The following is a 12,861-nucleotide window of genomic DNA, read 5'->3' as shown; positions in this document are numbered from 1 at the left end:
ATTGAGAATGAGAGCCCAACTGATCACATTAATCTGTTCATCGACAAGTGCATGACACACAAGTACAACAACATCACTCCCGATCAATTAATGTTGATAGCTTTCCCTATTTCTCTTGCGGGGGCGGCTAAGCAGTGGCTTCGTGAGGAAGAACCCAACTCCGTTGCTACTTGGGAGGCTCTAAAAAAGGCATTCTTGCATCGATACTACCCACCCGGAAAAACTTCAGAGTACCGAAATGAAATCTCTACTTTCAAGAAAAAAGACGGGGAATCACTCTATGATGCATGGGAGAGATTTAAAAGTCTAATCAGAAAGTGCCCATATCACGGATTACCAGATTGGATGGTTATTGAGACATTCTACAATGCTTTGAGGCATGAGATCTAGACTTCTTTGGATGCTGCTGCTGGGGGTAACTTCATGATGAAAACACTGACCCAGGCCAAGAAAATTCTTGATGACATGGCTTCAAATTACCACTGGCGAGAAAATCAACTCCAAAGCGAGGTGGTAGGTATGAAGTGGATGCTATTGTTGCTTTGACTAATAATGTGTAGGCTTTAACAAGGAAGGTTGAGCAATTGGATGTAGCTGCAGTAAATAAAGTCTGTGGTGCTTGTGGCTTAAATGGGCATTCTAGTGTTGATTGCCAACTTCAAGTCGAAGGGGTTGCTGCTGTGGAACAAGTCAACGCCATCCAAAATCAGAATCCAGACAACAATACAACCCCTATTCCAACACCTTCAACCCAGGATGGAGGGATCATCCAAATTTTTCCTACAAAAACAGCAATGCCCAGAATCCCTCATCCTCGTACAACATACCATCGGGTTTCCAACAAAGACCTCCCTTCCCACCTCAACAACAACATCCACCGAAGTCCAACCTTGAGAGCTTGATGGAGAATTTTATTGCTACCCAAAGCAAGCAAAATGAACACTTCAGCACCTCCATTAATCAAATTTTGGCCCACAAAAAAATGATCGATACTCAGATGGCTCAAATGGCACATTAACTTGTCCATGCAAAAGGGGTAACTTTCGGGAAATACAGAAAAGAACCCAACCTCATCTCCCCATCAGAAACTCAATGCAGTAACTACGAGGAGCGGTAGGACACCTCATGATCCATCCCCTAAGGTAAAGACTTCACCTATTGTTGTTTCAGATTCAGGAACTAATGATGATGTTTCTGAAGAAAAGAAGGATGAGCCAGTCAATTCAGACAAGCCCACAATTGCCGGTCGAACTTACACACCACCAGTGCCATTTCCTCCTAGATTCGCACAGGCAAAGCTTGAGCATAAATATGGAAAATTTCTTCAAGTTTTGAGCAAGCTATAGATCAATATCCCCTTCTTAGAAGCCATCAAGGAAATGCCCTCTTATGCTAAATTCCTTAAGGACATCATTTCAAACAAACGCAAGCTAGAGGAGAGTGTGGTGGAAACTTTGAATGGGCAATGTACGCTATTTTGGAGTGCAAGGTTCCTAAGAAACAAGCTGATCCTGGTAGTTTTACTATCCCACTGAAGTTGGGAAAAGATGTGTCTGCTGTAGCCCTTGCTGATTTAGGGGCTAGTGTAAGTGTGATGCCGTTGACATTATGCAAAAAGATCAATGGCGAGATGAAAGCCACTCGGATGTCCATACAATTAGCCGATCGATCTGTGAGATACCCAGTTGCTATTCTTGAGGATTTCCACGTCCAAGTTGGTAGTTACTTCGTAGCCTGTGATTTCGTCATCATGGATATGGAAGAGGATGCCCGCATTCCGGTGATTTTGGGTTGTGATTTTTTAAAGACTACAACAGCCATTTTTGATGTGAAGAATGGGATGTTATCACTTGAGATTTTGGGAGAACAGCTGCATTTCCATCTCCCTTCATCCATGGCACATCCTGCCATTGGGGAGACTATTTATCGGGTGGATGCGATAGTTGATGCTACTATAGAGAGGGAGTCCACACCCACCATTGTTGATCCACTCTATGCAGCTATTGAGGGCAACTATGAGAAGGATAGGGCCGATGTGATTGAGATGGTCCAAGTTTTAGATGTTGCACCTATATTTGCTCCTACAAAAGCTAAGTTTGAGGACATCCCACCTTGGAAGGTGTTCACCATTGAGGAACGAAAGGAGTGTGCCACGCCTCCTCAGGTAGAATTAAAACCTCTTCCCCCTTCTTTGAAGTATGTTTTTCTAGAGGATAATGACACTTACCCTATTATTGTCAATGCTGAACTCAATGGCACTCAAATTGAGCGATTGCTCACAGTTCTGAAAAAGTATAAGAGTGTTATTGGGTACACTATTGATGACATCAAGGGTATTAATCCCTCATTCTGCACTCATAAGATTTTTCTTGAAGATGATCATACCTCTTCTGTAGAACCACAACGAAGACTTAATACTAATATGAAGCAGGTAGTCAAGAAAGAGGTTCTTAAACTACTTGAAGCAGGAATAATATTCCCCATTTCAGATAGCAAGTGGGTGAGTCCTGTTCAAGTAGTTCCCAAAAAAGGAGGTATGACCGTTGTCAAGAATGACAAAGGGGAATTGATTTCCACTAGAATTGTCACAGGGTGGCGAATGTGTATTGACTATCGCAAGCTGAATAAAGCCACCCGAAAAGACCATTTCCCTCTCCCTTTCATTGATCAGATGTTGGAAAGAATGGCTAAACATTCCTTTTCCTGTTACTTTGATGGATATTCAGGTTTCTTTCAAATTCCCATCCATCCAAGTGATCAGGAAAAGACGACATTCACTTGTCCTTATGGCACCTTTGCGTATCGTAAAATGCCATTTGGTCTTTGTAATGCGCACGCCACATTCCAACGATGCATGATGGCAATTTTCTCAGATTTCATTGAAAATATCATGGAAGTGTTTATGGATGATTTCTCGATTTACGGAACATCTTTTGATTGATGTTTGCGAAATTTGGAAAAGGTGTTAAGTAGATGTGAGGAAGTCCATCTGATATTGAACTGGGAAAAATGTCATTTTATGGTCCAACAAGGAATTGTTTTAGGTCATGTTATTTCCAATAGGGGTATTGAGGTCGATAAAGCAAAAATTGATGTGATTGAGCGATTACCACCCCCCACTTCTGTTAAAGGGGTTCGTAGCTTTCTTGGGCACGCGGGTTTTTACCGCCGCTTCATAAAGAATTTTTCTCAAATCGCTCGTCCATTAATTGAGCTCTTGGCCAAAGATACCCCCTTTGTATTTTCTGATGCTTGTGTTGAGGCTTTTAACAGGTTAAAACAAGTTTTGATTTCTGCACCAATCATCCAACCACCGGATTGGAACCTGCTGTTCGAGATAATGTGTGATGCAAGTGATTTTGCAATTGGGGCAGTGTTAGGCCAAAGGAGAGACGGCAAACTCCATGCCAATTATTATGCCAGTAAGACACTTGATGCCGCCCAACTCAATTATGCTACCACTGAAAAAGAGTTGTTGGCGGTAGTGTTTGCAGTGGAGAAATTTCGATCTTACCTTCTTGGGTCGAAAGTGATTGTGCATACGGATCATGCAGCATTGAGGTATTTGATGACTAAGAAAGATGCCAAACATCGACTGATTCGTTGGGTATTACTACTTCAAGAGTTCGATTTGGAAGTTAAAGATAAAAAGGGGGCCGAAAACGTAGTAGCTGATCATTTGTCTTGCCTTCTTCTTGACAGTGTTGATGACGGTCCTGCTATAGATGACTCATTTCCTGATGATCATCTCTTTGCCATCTCACTTGGCAAAGCACCGTGGTACGCCGACATAGCCAACTTTTTGGCTAATCAAATTCTACCACATGATCTCACTTACCGGCAAAAGAAGAAATTTCTCCATGAAGCAAGGAAGCCTAATTGGGATGACCCTAATCTGTATAAGCTTTGTGCTGATACAGTCATTAGGAGGTGTATTCCGGAAGATGAGGTAACATCGGTGATTGCTCATTGTCATGATGTGCCTACAGGAGGCCATGCCGGTGCCACTAAGACTGCTGCAAAAATCCTTCACTGTGGTTTCTATTGGCCTACATTGTTCAAAGATGTTCATGATTATGTGCAATCGTGTGATCGTTGTCAGCGTACTGGAAACCTCACTAGGTCTGAAATGCCTTTGAATAACATTCTTGAGGTGGAGTTATTTGATGTTTGGGGTGTCGATTTTATGGGACCGTTTCCTTCTTCTTGCGAGAACAAGTACATCTTAGTCGCCGTAGACTATGTCTCCAAGTGGGTGGAAGCCATTGCCACCCCCACTAATGATGCAAGAGTAGTAGCTCGGTTCTTCAAGAGAGTTATTTTCCCTCGTTTTGGGACACCCCGTGTGTTAATTAGCGATGGAGGGTCACATTTTATAGAAGAGAAGTTCGAGTCTATGTTGAAAGAGTATGGTGTGCATCATCATGTAGGTTTGTCATATCACCCCCAAACTAGTGGGCAAGTAGAGATCTCTAACCGTGAAATCAAGTCCATCTTAGAGAAAACGGTTGCAAGATCAAGGAAAGATTGGGCTAATAAGTTGGATGATGCTTTATGGGCGTACCGGACTGCTTTCAAGACTCCCATTGGTACCACTCCCTATAGATTGGTGTACGGAAAAGCTTGCTATCTCCCCGTTGACCTTGAGCATCGCGCTTATTGGGCTATCAAGGCCCTCAACTTTGATTTGCATGCTTCGGGAGAGAATAAAATGTTACAACTTGCAGAGTTAGATGAGCTCCGCCTTGATGCGTACGAAAATTCTCAGTTATACAAGGAGAGCACCAAGAGGTGGCATGACCAGCACATCCAAAGGCGTGAATTCAAGGAAGGAGAATTAGTCCTATTGTTCAACACCCGTCTCAAGCTTTTTCCAGGAAAACTCAAATCCTGGTGGTCTGGACCATTCCGCGTCACCAAGGTCTTCCCCTATGGTTTTGTAGAAGTTTGGAGCGAGGGGAGCGGTACATTCAAGGTGAATGGGCAAAGGTTGAAACATTACCGAGCTGGAATACCCGTTCAAGGGAATCAGGTTTATAACATTTCCCTTCCTTCTTCCTACTGAGTTATTGAAGGAAGTCTAGCTATAGACTATAAATAAAGCGCTTCTTGGGAGGCAACCAAAGTTTATGATTTGTAGATGTTGAAATGACATAGAACTGATACCCGATCTAGTTTACATAAACCAGGTCGGGTCCGAAGGGATATAAAAAAAAGAAGAAAAATAAATAAATAAATAAATAAATAAACAATAAAAAAATAAAAAATAATAATAAGAAAAATGCTGGAAAGGAAACCCGGTCGGGTTTTCCAGATACCCAGTCGGGTCCGTGAGGAAGCAGAAAACAGAGGTTCTGAATATTAGTAAACCTGGTCGGGTCTTCGAACAGCCGATTTTTCAATTCCTTTTTCCCTTCTCTTCCCCTCCACTTTCCTCCATAACCATTCTCAAAGCTTTCTCTCTCTAAAGTTTCACCATCTTTCCTCTCTTCAAAACTCCATCAAAACACACCAAAACTCCATCAAAATCACAGCATTCTATTTCCTTTCCTTTCTTCTTCAACATCCATCCTTTAATTTTTACTCAAAACCCTAATTTTTTTTCTCTCCTCCAAAAAGGCTCCATTTTCTTTCAAATTCAAGGATGTCAAAGAGGCAAAGGTCTACAACTCGTGGAGCATCATCTTCTCGCGGAGGAAGCCGTCAAACACCAATTCCTTCCCACTCGGAGTACCCCGACATCATCTTTCGAGATGAGCATCAACATAAAAAGTTTTTTCAGGTCAAGGTACGGGTTATTCTTCCCTCTCGTTTTTTCTGTCATGAATCTTTAAGAGAACTTGGAATTTACAATGCTATGTCAAATCTGTGTGCTGCAATGAATTTCACTACTATGTTCAACATGTATTATAATTCTCATCCTGCATTAGTTTATGAATTCTTAAGTTCTTGTGAGGAAGCAGTATTAAATGGTGTGCATGGTATGTCCTTCCGTTTGCTCAATGTTGATCGATTTTTGTCTTGTGTTGAACTTGGACAACTCTTTGGGCTAGATCCTGATTGGGGACTTTTGAAGGGTGCTTCGGGTCAATTTGCTTATGTAATTTGGAGACAAATAACCGGAAAGCAGGAATTTGACCCAAAGCATCTAACAATTGCGAATGTGCAACATCCGGTGTTAAGAATTTTCCTGAAATTTCTATCTACAACTTTGTTTGCTCGGCATGATCATGGTGCATATAGATTAAATCATGTTGCATTCTTGGCTCACGCTCTTAGGAGCACCGCAGATCCTCACCATGCACTTCCTATGCGAATGGTGAAACATTTGACCGAATTGAACTCAAGGACTATTAAGTCAGAACTTTTAATTGGTGGTATTGTCACTTGCATTGCTGTCCATTTTGGTTTTGTAGACTCTGTTGAGAGGCACCCTGATGCCTTGCTCACAACCGGCTTCCTCAAGCATGCCAACTATATTACGGACCAAACCGGTCCTTTTCATTGGCATGTTGGGAGGAGAACAATTGTTTTACCATCAAGGAAACCTTCCCCCACTTTCCCCTGATTTGCCTCACTACTTGTTATGTCCTCCTGCTGGTTTTATGGTTGAGGAGGAATATGATCATTTAGCACAGGAAGATCATGAGGAAGAGGAAGACATTAATGACTTCCATCAACTTCGCGACCCTTCACTCCATCCGAGTATTCCTCCTATCCCCCATTCTTATAACCACTTCCAACGCGCTGTCATGACCCAATTTTCTCACATGAACACCCGGCTAGATGACGTTTCTCAGCATATGGCTCAGTTAGAGATTGACCAGCGTCGAGCTCTTGAGCCTATTTACGGCCAATTCTATCAAACTAGTGTGTTTCCTCAAGGATTCTCTGAACACCCTTCTTGGTTTGACCCCACTAGATGGGGCGGTCCTTCTGGTTCTAGAGGTGGTGGTTCGAGCCAGTGATCCTTTATTCGATCTTGTGCCAAACACCGAGGACCGTGCTTGGACTGGCTTGGGGGGATAATCACTTCTCATTCACTCACTCACTCATGCATCTGTACAGTTTAATATTTTCAGCATATAGAGTTAGGTTTTATTTCTCGCATGCATACAAAAAAAAAGAAGGTGTTATGCCTTGATGAGAACTGTTGGAATCTCCTGTATATGAGTAACAGTGTCCTTTCCCCTAAAATGAATTTTGCAAAATGTTTTGACTGGTATTTTGGCATGTGATACTGTTATTTGGATGTCAGAGGCAAACCGCAGACACTCATAATTTGAGAACCAGTTAAGTGGCATTTAATTGCCTCATGAGCATAAGTAGTTTAGCTGGTGAGTAGACCTAATCAAATGTGTGTGCATTATCTGCTAGGATGCCCATTAGGGACTAGACTGATCTTGACTTTGCATTACTCCTCCTAAAATTTGACTAGATGTACCTTGATGAAAATGATTTTCAAGCTTAGATGTTACTTGAAACCACATGGACTAAAAAGCAACCTTGCACTACTTGACTTTTGGTTTTTGCCCTCTTGAGCTTGAGCCTATTTTCTTTAACGCGCATTACTAAAGCTCCACGATCCCAAAATTTCCCCCTCTACACTTTAGCGAGTGAATTGATTATTTGAGTTTGATGTTGGTTGTTGGTGTGGCTACCAGTCCATAATTGTAAAATTTTGAGTTTCTTTTAAATTCCTTTGTATATAGATACCCCCAAGTATTATTTCTTTAAAAAAAAAAGAAAAAAAAAACCCAAAAGAAACAACAAAAAGAATATGATTTTTGTTTGTAGTTATAAGTTCAAATAAAACGGGTTATATCTTGTTCTTCTAGAAGCTCGAAATTTCGTTGGTTAGGTTCATTTACGATTGACTGTATGATGTTCATGTTCGAAGTGTGTGTAGTTGCAAGAAAAGAGTTTTCACTCCTTACTGTCCCTACTAGGTCTCATATTTATAGCACGATCAATAACCTTAGCCAACGTTACTCCCGTTATTAGCCTGATTTGATTCTCATGGTAGTTGAAGTCTATTTCGAAGGAGAAGGATAGCAAAGTTAAAGTGAAAGTCTTTTGAATGTTGTTTGCATTGGAGAGATCCTTTTGGCCTTCTAAACACATGAGTGTGAGAGTTGGGAGGGAAACACTGCTGGGGAATGAAAGTAGTCATTTTTTCTACTTTGGTGTGTGTAATGAGTCCTAAACTCATCGACGATGGAGTGGTGAGTTGCCCCGTGAGTACCTCCTTATTTGATTTATGATGTGTTGCGATGGCCTTAACTGGTTACCTTTTGGATGAATCGTGAACGCCTGATTGTGCTATGATATTCCGGATTGATGTTGAGTGCACCTAAATGCCGAGTCGTTTGAAGTTGCTTTTAAATGAATTTCGAAAACTTTTGGGGAAGAACTTTGTTGACCAATATGATCTCCACTTTTCTTTGATGGTCCATGTGCTTAGGGACAAGCAAGGGTTTGGCTTGGGGGAGTTTGATGTATGCACTTTTTACTATATTTTTATGCTCCTTTCCCTTGCATTCTATAGCATTTTGATGTGTGATTTCGCATTTTCCTTGTGGTTTTACGCTTGGTTGGAGTTTTTGTATGTCTTTGATTATTTCAGGCCATTTTACTCCACTCTTGAATTGGAAGCGGATCACTTCTGAGCATTAGAATGCATGCTTCAAGATTTGGCAGAGTTCGAGACCGCACTACAGCACTTTTGTGAGCTTACGGGCCCATTCGAATATGCTTTTAGTCCCGTTGGGTCTCGTTTGTACTTTTGCCGCGTTCTAATGAAGAAAAGTAAGCACGAGATGATGGGCCCGGGCAGGTATTTTCATACCCGGTCCGGTCTTCCAGAAACCCGGTCCGGTCCTGCTTTAATAACCGTTTTCCGCGCAGTTTATATTTTATCATTAGGGAATGTAACCAGGGGGTAGAGACGTTTTTCTTAGAAATTTTCAATTCTTCACTTTGGGAGAAAAACTTTGTAACTTTCAAGTATTATTTCTTTATCCCTTCCTTGTTATCACTTTTAATCATGTTTTCTTTAATTAATTCTTGCTTTGTTGCATTTGATATGTGTGAGTAGTTTCTTAATCTAGGGTTAGATGAAACTCTAGTCATGATGTTGATGATGAATTATTGAATCCCAATCCCTTTTTGTTATGCATAATCCTTGTTCATGCTTGGTTTCTTATGCTAGTTAACTCATTTATTTTTTCAATAGAAATTTTGGAAATCGTGGTTAACAATTCATTCAATCGCTAACGAAAGTTAGAGTTGAATGAATTGCCTTTTAGATCAAGGGCTTGATAATGTTCATGAAAATAGATTGATTTGATTGTTGGATTTTATAGAATACTATGTTCAATGTCATTGCTATACTTGATTCCATGAAAATAGGTTTGATAGTATGGTAGTGAAACTAATAGTCTTTGAAAGGAGTTATTAGTATATTTAATAGTGTATTCGTCCCATCGAACTTGGTTATGATTGCTGTAGGGATAGTAGGATCTCATTGTCATCATATCATGCTAGTGGGAAAATTTATCCCTAGATGTTTTAGTATCATTGATTTACCTTTCCAATTAATTGTTTGTACTCTAGTCATTTAGTTAGTTTAGACATATATTCTCTAAAATTGTGTGTTACTTAGGATCAATTGGTAGCCGGAAAGTAATCATTTACTAAATTGTTCCCAGTGGATTCGACCGTAACTGCTGCTACACTAGTTGCATATTAGGATTTGTTTGGTAGTACATAAACGACCTATCAAATTTTGGCGCCGTTTCCGGGGAATAACGGACTAGTTTAGTGTTTATTTTCTGAGTTTAAATTGATTCTTTTTCTCTGATTTCGCTTCGGTTATGTCCCCCCTCCCCTGTCTATTTAACCCTTTGCCTTTAGTTTCTTTTGTTGCATGCAAACCAGACGACAGGGACACGAACTAGTATCTTTTGACCCTGAAATCGAAGCAACAGCAAGAAGACTCAACTTTAGGCAAAGAAGGCGAAGAAACAAGAGAAGGGAAGATTTAACCATGGCTGAAACACTAGAGAAACCCCTCCTGGATTACATCACTCCCGATGCTAGCATTGTGAGGCAAGAGATTACCGAAAACTAGTATCAGATCCGGTCAGCATTCTTCAACTGGATCGCTCAAGACCAATTTCATGGTATTGAGAATGAGAGCCCAACCGATCACATTAATCTGTTCATCGACAAGTGCATGACACACAAGTACAACAACATCACTTCCGATCAATTAATGTTGATAGCTTTCCCTTTTTCTCTTGCGGGGGCGGCTAAGCAGTGGCTTCGTGAGGAAGAACCCAACTCCATTGCTACTTGGGAGGCTTTGAAAAAGGCATTCTTGCATCGATACTACCCACCCGGAAAAACTTCAAAGTACTGTAATGAGATCTCTACTTTCAAGCAAAAAGACGGGGAATCACTCTATGATGCATGGGAGAGATTTAAAAGTCTAATCAGAAAGTGCCCACATCACGGATTACCAGATTGGATGGTTATTGAGAAAGTCTATAATGCTTTGAGGCATGAGATCTAGACATCTTTAGATGCTGCTGCTGGGGGTAACTTCATGATGAAAATACTGACCCAGGCCAAGAAAATTCTTGATGACATGGCCTCAAATTACCACTGGCGAGAACAATCAACTCCAAAGCAAGGTGGTAGATATGAAGTGGATGCTATTGCTGCTTTGACTAATAATGTGCAGGCTTTGACAAGGAAGGTTGAGCAATTGGTTGTGGCTGCAGTAAATAAAATCTGTGGTGCTTGTGGCTTAAATGGGCATTCTAGTGTTGATTGCCAACTTCAAGCCGAAGGGGTTGCTGCTGTGGAACAAGTCAACGCCATCCAAAATCAGAATCCAGACAACAATACAACCCCTATTCCAACACCTTCAACCCAGGATGGAGGGATCATCCAACAATGCCCAGAAATTCCTCATCCTCGTACAACATACCATCGGGTTTCCAACAAAGACTCCCTTCCCACCTCAACAACAACATCCACCGAAGTCCAACCTTGAGAGCTTGATGGAGAACTTTATTGCTACCAAAAGCAAGCAAAATGAACACTTCAGCACCTCCATTAATCAGATTTTGGCCCACAACAAAATGATCGATACTCAGAAGGCTCAAATGGCACAGCAATGGAGTCACTTGTCCATGCAAAAGGGGCAAATTTTGGGAAACACAGAAAAGAACCTAACCACATCTCCCCATCAGCAACTCAATGCAGTAACTACGAGGAGCGGTAGGACACCTTATGATCCAGCCTCTAAGGTAAAGACTTCACCTATTGTTGTTCCAGATTTAGGAACTAATGATGATGTTTCTGAAGAAAAGAAGGATGAGCTAGTCAATTCAGACAAGCCCACAATTGTCGGTCGAACTTACACACCACCAGTGCCATTTCCTTCTAGATTGGCACAGGCGAAGCTTGAGCATAAATATGGAAAATTTCTTCAAGTTTTGAGCAAGCTACAGATCAACATCCCCTTCTTAGTTTTCATAAATAAAACAAACAAACAAAAAAATAAATAAATAAATAAGAAAAAATGCTGGAAAGGAAACCCGGTCGGGTTTTCATACCCGGTCGGGTCCGTGAGGAAGCAGAAAACAGAGGTTCTGAATGTTGGTAAACCCGCTTGGGTTTAGAGAGAAACCCGATCGGGTCTTCGAACATCCGATTTTTAAATTCCTTTTTCCCTTCTCTTCTCCTCCACTTTCCTCCATAACCATTCTCAAAGCTTTCTCTCTCTAAAGTTTCACCATCTTTCCTCTCTTCAAAACTGCATCAAAACACACCAAAACTCCATCAAAATCACACCATTCTATTCCCTTTCCTCTCTTCTTCAACACCCATCCTTCAATTTCACTCAAAACCCTAATTTTTTTTCTCTCCTCCAAAAAGGCTCCATTTTCTTTCAAATTCAAGGATGTCAAAGAGGCAAAGGTCTACAACTCGTGGAGCATCATCTTCTCGCGGAGGAAGCCGTCAAACACCAATTCCTTCCGACCCGGAGTACCCCGACATCATCTTTCGAGATAAGCATCAATATAAAAAGTTTCTTTAGGTCAAGGTACAGGTTATTTTTCCCTCTTGTTTTTTTTCTATCATGAATGTTTAAGAGAACTTGGAATTTACAATGCTATGTCAAATCTGTGTGCTGCACTGAATTTCACTACTATGTTCAACATGTATTATAATTCTCATCCTGCATTAGTTTATGAATTCTTAAGTTCTTGTGAGGAAGCAGTATTAAATGGTGTGCCCAAAGTGAAGAATTGAAAATCTCTAAGAAAAACGTCTCTACCCCCTGGTTACGGGCCCATTCGAATGTGCTGGTCATCCCACCTCTTGGTTCTCTCCTTCTATAACTTAGAACTTTCGTACGCATCAAGGCGGAGCTCATCTAACTCTGAAAGTTGTAACATTCTATTCACTTTAACTTTGCTATCCTTCTCCTTCGAAATAGACTTCAACTACCATGAGAATCAAATCAGGCTAATAACGGGAGTAACGTTGGCTAAGGTTATTGGTCGTGCTAAAAATATGAGACCTAGTAGGGACAGTAGGGAGTGAAAACTCTTTTCTTGCAACTACACACACTTCGAACATGAACATCATACAGTCAATCGTAAATGAACCTAACCAATGAAATTTCGAGCTTGTAGAAGAACAAGATATAACCCTTTTTATTTGAACTTATAACTACAAACAAAAATCATATTCTTTTTGTTGTTTCTTTTTTTTTTTTTTAAAAAAAGAAATAATACATGGGGGTATCTATATACAAAGGAATTTAAAGAAACTCGAAATTTT

General features: G+C 40.7%; 2 non-coding genes across 2 annotated transcripts; both read right to left on the bottom strand.

Moving 5' to 3' along the window:
• Positions 1 to 229: 229 nt before the first annotated feature.
• On the bottom strand, positions 230 to 335 carry LOC130827984 (small nucleolar RNA R71). The gene has a single exon (XR_009047297.1). It is a non-coding gene; the product is annotated as a small nucleolar RNA R71 (small nucleolar RNA).
• Positions 336 to 10,415: 10,080 nt separating this feature from the next.
• Positions 10,416 to 10,521, bottom strand: LOC130827976 (small nucleolar RNA R71). Its single transcript, XR_009047289.1, has one exon. It is a non-coding gene; the product is annotated as a small nucleolar RNA R71 (small nucleolar RNA).
• Between the last annotated feature and the right edge of the window lie 2,340 nt (positions 10,522 to 12,861).

Source organism: Amaranthus tricolor, chromosome 11 (assembly GCF_026212465.1).
Source record: "Amaranthus tricolor cultivar Red isolate AtriRed21 chromosome 11, ASM2621246v1, whole genome shotgun sequence".
Classification (NCBI taxonomy): Eukaryota; Viridiplantae; Streptophyta; class Magnoliopsida; order Caryophyllales; family Amaranthaceae; genus Amaranthus; species Amaranthus tricolor.
Note: the sequence above shows the minus strand (reverse complement) of the source record. Positions and strands in the feature narration are given on the sequence as shown.